Consider the following 9,045-nt stretch of genomic DNA (forward strand, 5'->3'; position numbering starts at 1 on the left):
ACCTGGCGTAACTTCAGGCTCCGTCTAAGACTTATGAAATAACACGTCAATGAGCAAACGATCAGTTGTTCTCCCCAGTATGGTCGCCACTATGTTAGCGCTTGAGATTTCACCCTAGGCTGAGGAAGGTAAACCTTCAAGGCAACATCAAACCATTTCACCTCGTAGCTAGCCCTACGGGGTATGAGAAGGCTCTCTCTGGTCTATCTCAGAAAATTTTCAATGGGGTGAGATGACCAACAAGTTAACACTGATATTAGGCTAGTAAACTGATTAGGAAGGTTGATTTAAAGTTTTTGGGGTTTTTGGTGGCAATTGGAGGGAGTGCAATTCAGGGTGCGGGGATTGAGCTCAGGTTTTGCAGGTAGGTCTTTGGGGCAAGGTAGGAGTTTGTGCTGATGCCTTTAGCTGAGATGGATGATCAAGGAGGAAAGAAGAGAAGCTAAAGAGGGCAAACAATGACTTTGAATCCTCTTTAGACAGTGGAAAACATAAACATTAAACAAATTTGAAAGTTGAGCATGACATGCATGAATTCAAACTTTATCACTTCATTTGTTTAATAAGCAGCAGTAAAGAAAGGCATGGAACACATAAACACACTTACAATTACAATAATAGAACACACCATCAACACAAGAGTCCACAAGAATCCCAATGATGTCTGCAAAACCCTAGTCTTCCTTTTCCTCAAATTGCAGAGATACAAGTAAAATATACAATAGGAGCTTCTCCCTCAAGAGTCCAACCATGAAAATGAGCAAGAGAAGGCATAATATAGATGATCTAACTCCTTTCCCCACCTCTAGGGGTCGAGCTCAGCTTCCTAGGAGCTGTTTCAACTAATTCTAAATTGAGCACTAGATAATAGGCAGTCAAAACAACTTGCCTCTAAAACTTAGGGAACCTATCCATGCATTAAATATTTACCATTTACATCAAAGAATCTTCTAGAAGTGATAAACAAGAGTAAAAGTGTCTTAGAGTTACAATAATTACATCAAAGATAATCATCTTCCACCCCAAAAAGTCAAACTGAGTCAAATCTGCGTTTTCTGGGCTGTACAGTGCAATCTGGCAAAAAACTGCCTGACTGGTCGCGCACATTCACAGCTCTATTTTCGGGCCTTCCCGGTGTCCAAATCAGGTGCAAGATAGCTCGTTGGAAAGGTCTGTGAGTCTACTTTCCAACCCCACCGGAATTTTTGAATTTGGAGTTGATTTGACCCCTAAAAAGTCATTTCTCCCAAGACAGCTTTCTGCAACTCAAAATAGGAGCAGAAAGTCAAAAATTGCATGTATTTTGAGCTTTTGGAAGCCCAAATCTCCATAAAATCTGAAACCCATCCATAGGCAAGTGTATTTTTGCATGAAAATTCCAAAAATGCAAATTTTTCCCCGTTCTGAGTTGCCCCCATGACTGGTCGCGCGCGGGGTGAGACCAGTCAAATGGCCAAAACCTGTAAAATTCCCAAAAATGCTAAAAATGCCTCAAAACTCTCAAAATTTCTTGGGCTCCTCTCTTTTATGATGACCACCTTTGCCTCCCCTACGAGGCCTCCACTGTACCTCAACCTCTGTGGAAGAAGACTGGTCATCACCTTGCTCATAGGTTTCAATGGTTGACATGGTGCTTTTGAGCAAACTGGAGAAAATATATAAAGTAAACTGCTACCCTTGCCTGCAAAAATACTGAGTTGTATGCTGTTTTCAAGGGGAACAAAATGATGAAGGAAATGTTAGGGGAGGGGATTTTTCATAAGGAAAGGGAAACATATAAAAATAGGGAATTTCTAAGGGACAATTCACAAATTGTCAAACATACAATCTCATCTTAATCACCGGGAAATCATTTGCAATGAAATGTTTTTATTATGGAAACATGGATGATAATAACCAAGAGAAAGGATATACATGCTCAGCAGGGGGTAAGGGACAGCATGTATAACAGGGGTATGGCGCAGCATAGATCACTAGCATCAACAACTTGCTCTTTGATTTTGTCTTTTGACTGTACATTATAAGGCATACTCTGTTTTTCAAGGGATTCATGTACATTTGATGCTAAGGGAAACAAGGGATTCTTTTACATTTGTCATAGGGGAAGGAGGGATTTATTTACATTTTTGTCAAAAGGGGAAAAGGGATTTCATTGACAACTTCAACAGGAAAAAAAGTTGTATTGAAACAAGGATATTAGGGGATAGAAGGGAAAAGGAAAAACAGGGTTTGGTTTTGGGAGACATAGCAACATTATTTTTGTAATGAATACTCAAAGCAATATGTCTTTTTGATAAATATACACAGCTGCATTGTCTTTGTTTTTGCTTTGAATATACACAGCAAATATGTTCTCTGTTTTGTAATGACTATGCACAGTCATATTGCCTTTCTTTTAGTTTTTGTCATTTTGCCATCATATTGCCTTTTTCTTTTTGCACATCATTTTATTCTTGCTGTGTTTATTTGTTATCCTTGCTGTGTGAAGGACGTTAGGGTTTTGGGTAGATTAGATGGAGGGCATTAGGGTTTAGGGAATGTATGTGACGGAGGGATAGGGTTTAGGTATTGGGGATGGGAAATTTAACATTCTTTGCAAATGACATAAGATAGAGACATATCATAACAATTTTGAATTTAATGGGAAACAATGGAGGGAATAAATGGGAGTTTAAAACCTTGAAAAAGAACACCAACCCTAGCATAATGCCTACATGAACAAGCAATAACTAAAATCCATTCCTCTTTACATTCTTGGTAGCAAATATATATAAGCACAAGCCCAACATCCTTGATTTCAAGCATCCAGCATGTTAGAAAACCCTACCTCGATCAATTTAGCAAGCAAGAGGGCGATTGAGCAAATTTGAAGTGGTTTTGTGGAAGACAGTTTGACTAGTCGCGCACGGGCTTTGACTGGTCGCGCACAGCCTGACTGGTCGCGCCTGTTAGGAATTAACACTGCGGAGGAGCTGCTGACTGGTCGCGCACTGCCCAACTGGTCGCGCACAGCTCCTGAGTGGTCGCGCACCTGAAAATGACCCAAATTCTCTGCAATTCGCCTCCTTTCGCCTTCTTCGCCCTCTCACTCTTCTTTGTAAGCTCTTAGATGCACAATGAGGGTGTTTTAGAGGGAATTTGACTCTTTATAAGCCCAATTTGAAAAAATTTACTTACCAAACCCACTTTCTAATGTTTTGTTTTGACATTCTCTTTAGCACTGTTTTGAGTTTGCTTTGTCCTGAATTTGACTTTTTGGGTGCTTTAACTTCGTTCTTTTGCAGGTTCACCATCTGATGGACTCTAGTGAGGAGACAAGGGTTATTGCCGGCATTTTGAAGAATTTTGAAAATTTCCTTATTTTTTACAAAATTGACATGACCTTGGCTTTAAAAACATGGTTTTTAAATCCAAGGTATAAATGAGTTGTACCTGATTAAAATATCCATGAAACATATTTACATACCTCCTTCCGGCTTGCTGGGACCCATGGACCTCTGACTCATGATCTTGCAATGACATTTGACTGAAACCCTAGACCTAAGACTTTGGACTTCAAGACAAAACAAAACAAGCGTGACACAAGTTCATTAGCTGATATGACCTGATCCAGCAAAGCCAAGAAGGGAACAAGGACCAGCTCCTCCATCAGTTTTATGGCATGCCTAATGGAATGCAAAACTGACATCGATGAGACACCTACTTATGCATATGTAAAGAGTTTTTTGATCACTGATGGAGGGCACAATGACCGACACTAACAATATGGTTATTTCCAGTATGCAGGTTAGTTCTCATCCATCCATATATATAACAACAAAATAGATATAGATACGTGATTTTAAACATCATGTTATTAAGTCTAGTATCCACGTGTCAATTTTGTAGTTCATACTGGAAATAAATCTTACATTAGATAAATCATAATTTCACCTAGTCATTCTTGAAATAATAATAACTCTAATAAGTCATTTACTAGTTAAATCATAGCCAAGTAAGTCATACATTAGGTCATACATCAAACATTTCAATCACCAATACCTAATTTATCTAATGATTTATATAAGTAGTTTCACTTGTTCAACTAATTGCATCAATATTACATAGTGTTCATAAATATATAACATGGAACTACAAATAGACCCTTAGCATAGGTAGCTATCTAAGTCAAAATGGACATCAATTATGCAACAAAGGGTGGGCGTACTACTTCAAGGTCCACTAATAAAAATCATGAAACAATAATCCAAGTGAAACCCTATGAACAAATGCAAACATGCCTATTAACTAATTCGCTATGTCAAGGAGCAATAATTAACCAACAATATTTAAGGAAACTCTTAGATGATGGATATCCCTCATCATAATTGTGCTAAGGGTAAATCAAATGTTTGAGCAATGTTATGCAAGGCCCTCAATCACATTTCAGACACCATATGTGCTAGATGCAAGTCCCCAAGCAAGAAATGATGATGCCAACCACGGACATAATGTGCATTATCTAACATGGGATATCCATAATAAGTCATAGTAACAAACCCCCATGGTTATGTGATTTCAAGGGCAACGACACTGGGTAAGTACGCATAAGAAGAATTGTCCTTAAGACGCCTCAACACTTACCCGAGGTGATCAACAATGTCATGAGGGAAGTGTCAAGGAGAATGTAAGCACAAACCATGACTTCCATCAATAAAAGCATTAAGCTCCATCAAATAATCCTTCAATTGCAAGCTTAGTATAAAGAAGATGTTAATTGATAGTCACTTATATAAGTGCCTTGGGTAACAAGATATGCAAAAAAAATCAATACTCCATGTGCAACATGCTTGGTTAGGGTTAACAAACACCATCTAGCACTCAACCTTGATTTAAAAAGGAATAACTCTTTATTCAATATTGTGAAAAAAAGTATATGGATTAGACTAATAAAGCAACTAATGTAATAACATGATGCCAAAAGGCTAGGGAGATGAATGCCATTCACAAGCTTTATATATTTTTTATTTCTTTTATATATATATATATATATATATATATATATATAATCCTTGAAGGGGCTAGCTCAATTGATAGTTGCCAATTGATACCAAGGAAATCCATAATGTTTTCCTTGCAAGAAACAAGCGCAAATATGCATGTGATGATGAGTACACATCAACCTGCAAGTCAATGAAGGGTGTTTCAGTGGTCAATGGATTGGAGTATAAGATAACATGCAATACATCTAAGGTTTCTTATGTTTTAGACATAGAAGACTTCTTATTTCGTAGGAATAAGAAGAAGCAGAGAATCACAGCACGGAGCAACTTTGGTGATTATGATATGGCTTCTCATATTCACGATGATAAGAGGACCATCTGTTTTCATAGATGGGTTGAGGACTCTTAGTTTGGCAGTAATGGGGAAAGGCATGTTTCTAGATTCTTCTTTTTTTTAGACAAATTTCCTCTTCACTAAGAATTAAAGGATATAGTTGCTTTTTATGTCATGTTTTGTGCTAATTAATAGTCTTGTACCAAAAAAAAAATTGTATATGTTTGGTAGCTATTTACTTTGAGTACTTAATATAAGAATAGAAAAAGGCACATCTGGATTAGTGCTTAACTAACTACTTTAAAGTAGAATTTACCCATGATTTGCATTCAACCAACTATGGACCAACTCTAAATAATAATAATAAAAATATTATAATATTAATGGCAACTAGAAAATGTTGTCTAGAATTGACAGACTTTGAGCTCATGATTTCTATACAATTCAAATGGTTGTTTCACATGGTGGTAGTGGTCGTTATGTTTCCTGGCTAACTAAAGCATATGAAGAGAAAGGTGAACGAGCCAGAAAAGGTGTTGACATTAGGCCAGCAACCCCTAACATTTTTAGTGGCCTGAAATATGTTGAGTAAATTTTACATTACTTGTTTGAGTAAATTTTATATTACTTGTTTGAGTAAATTTTACATTACTTGTTTGATAGTTGGGAAGGTAATGGAATCACTTCTTAGAGTGGTTTGGAAATATTTACTATTTGTTTGCTTTTTAGGAAGCATGTGTATTAACACAAATATTACAGTGGTACAAGGATTTATACTTTAAAAGTCTCCCTTAGTATAAAATACGTTGAAACAGGGGCCATACACAACAGAACTATAAAATGAAAAACAAATTGACTACCTGTCAAACATTATCTGTTTTTTTTTTTGGTCTTTTAAAAACAATTGAAACAACTAGTAAAAGAGGAAATGGATGCTTATTGTTATTGGCAAGACATGTACAGTCAGGAGTCGAACCATAATTTTGATACATTTCCAAAGGACACTCAGATTTCCAATGAAGATGAAAATACTTATAATGAGAATGATAAGTTGGGGAAAAAACCTTCAGTTCAAATATCAGACATTAGAAAATTCCCTAAATGTTTCAAGAGCTACTCACATGAATTAGGACCCCGGGGTGGCATGCGTCCAGTCTGCCCACGAGCACATAGTGACAATGATTTGAAGGAACTCCTAGGTTCAACACTGCTAAAGAAGAAGCGAACTCAAAACTTGAAGTATTTGCTCGAGATGTTGTTGAAATTCTTGACAAAAAAAAATTCTCTTAGTCTAGATTGGTGGGAGAAAACTGAAGATCTTCTTATTCTGGCACGTGAGTGTGCAATGATGTCCCCCAATGATTTCGAAGACATTGTGAAAGCATTGTACAAGATTTCGCTGATAAGAGGCAATAGATTCCTATGGGGTTACTGAAGCAACTGCACACAAGGATGCTTTTTATTTTAACACAATATACTAGGTTATTACAGTTCAAAAAAGAGAGTGGTCCAGACCAGGAAGTCTCAATTCATAAGTTTCAACAATGTTTGAAAGGAGTTCCTTCTGTTCAAATCAGTTGGATGCAAGGTGCTAGCAAGAAAACCAAAGTAGTAGCTAGTTCTGAGAATTTTCAAAAGCATGGAGATGTTCCCATAAATAGGAGGGATACAAATGGGTCAAGTATGTTTTCAGATAAACAAACAGTGCAAAAAGAATCTGCTCCTTGTGGACTTGAATGTCCAACAACAAAAAGTATTTATTCTATTGATCAAAGAAATGTTCCCCTCACAGAGGATTATGTGGATTTAACAAAAGACATGACATCCTTGGCATCACAAATTTAGAGCAAATCCATGGAAAGCTTCATGGAAGATTCAAGCAAATTTTATGTCAAAATAGCAGTCCGAAAAACAATTCATTTGTGAACTGGGATGAGAATGCTGGATCATAGGACTCTTGAGCACATAGTAGTTCCCCTTCCAAGATTAATTATAAGACAACATTGGGTACTTTTGGTGATCAAGAGACTAATGTCGAAGATCTTGAATCAGTAATTTGTAGAATATGTGAAGAGGTAGTACCAACCTCACATTTAGAACCCCATTCTTACATATGTGCATATGTTGACAGGTGTGATTGCAATAGTTTAAATGTGGATGAAAGGTTGTTAAAGATGGCCAGAACCCTTGAACAAATATTAGAATTGTACACTCCAAGAAGCTTCGAACATCTTTAAGCAGTCCAGACATTGCAAAAATGCAAAATTTTTACACTACAAATGGATATGAAAGTCACTTTCCCCTTATTTAGTGATTGGCAGTATAAAAGTGTTGAAGGAATGGTTGAAGACCTTCATGAGATGGATACAACTAGTATTGATGAGTTTAAAGGCCCCAGTTCATGGAATTTGAAAAGTAATTTTTTTTTTAAACATGATCTAGGTTTTGCACCATCATAAATAGGAAGTATGACTCCACGTTCGGGCATAAATACCCCATGAACCAATCACATTGATTTATTCTGGTTGGAACGTTATAATTTAGTAGAAGTTGAAGATTAATCACAGATGACAGAGCTTGTAGATATTGCAAATTGTGTGACAAATATAAATCCCATTGAAGAAGGAGCCACGGAATACTTGACTGCTTGCATGCAAGATTTACAGGATATTTTGCAACACTGCAAGGTTAAAGCTCTAGTTGCGGATACAATTGGACGTCAGCTAGAAAAACCTTTAAGGGAGAGATATCTGCTTGTGAGGCACTAGATCAGAAAGGCTTTGAGCAATCAAGTGTTGTGCAGGAGGAGGAGGGGTCACTGGCAGATGATGGGTCTCGTAGTGTCATGTCAACACCCATGCATCATGCTCCTGAACAGAGAACAAATATTAGTGATTTTGAAATTTTCAAACCAATTAGTAGAGGTGCCTTTGGTAAAGTATTTTTGGCAAGGAAAAGAACGACTGGTGATTTGTTTGCTGGCTTATTGAGAATGTTAGGTCCCTAAAATACTAGTGATTCCCCCATTATTATTGTCATTGTAGCTCTTATTGTTATTATTGTGCCCTTATTGTCCCCATATTGTTATTAGTGTGCCCCATAGAAACCAACTATTGTTAATGTTGTGCCCTTATGTTATTACTGTTATGTCGTCTTGATTATATTGTGACCCCTTAGACTCCTATATATAGAAGGGAGGTTTAGTCATTTGTATCATACAAGAATTGTTCATTTGTATAATGCAAAGGAGGTTGCCCCCTTAAAGAGGCTAAATTCTAAGGCGTTCATCTATCTTTTCTATCTTTTTGTGACCTAGTTTCATAACATTTGGTATCAGAGCTTTGGATTCTAGGGTTTTGCTGCTCCAAACAGGTCATCATGGCATTTTCACTATAAAAAAAATTATGCAACATTTTAGAAGCTAAAAAAGAACCCATTTGAGTCGAAATCGTTATGAACTTCGGGTTAGAATTTCAGATCTTGTCCCGCTATATTTTCAAAGATATGATCTAAGGAAGTTAGGGTTTTTGCAGACTCCCGAATTGCATTCCAAACATGTGACCTGGGGATAATCGTCATAACTTTTGTTCTGAGCATCAGATTTAAATTCCGTAAGAAGTTTTAGAAAGAGGACAACCTGTAGTTTTTTGTATATCACTTTCAGGTACTAAGGTCGAAACATTGACACGTGGCAATTCGTACAAGTTCTCTCTACTGAACTAGTCTATA

General features: G+C 36.9%; 1 pseudogene; it reads left to right on the forward strand.

The window, feature by feature from the left end:
- The first annotated feature begins 6,244 nt into the window (after positions 1-6,244).
- Positions 6,245-8,323, forward strand: LOC149216381 (putative serine/threonine protein kinase IREH1; annotated as a pseudogene).
- Positions 8,324-9,045: the final 722 nt, after the last annotated feature.

This window comes from Pinus tabuliformis, chromosome 1_1 (assembly GCF_031772625.1).
Source record: "Pinus tabuliformis cultivar Carrire ecotype Pingquan chromosome 1_1, CPIR1, whole genome shotgun sequence".
NCBI classification, from domain to species: domain Eukaryota; kingdom Viridiplantae; phylum Streptophyta; class Pinopsida; order Pinales; family Pinaceae; genus Pinus; species Pinus tabuliformis.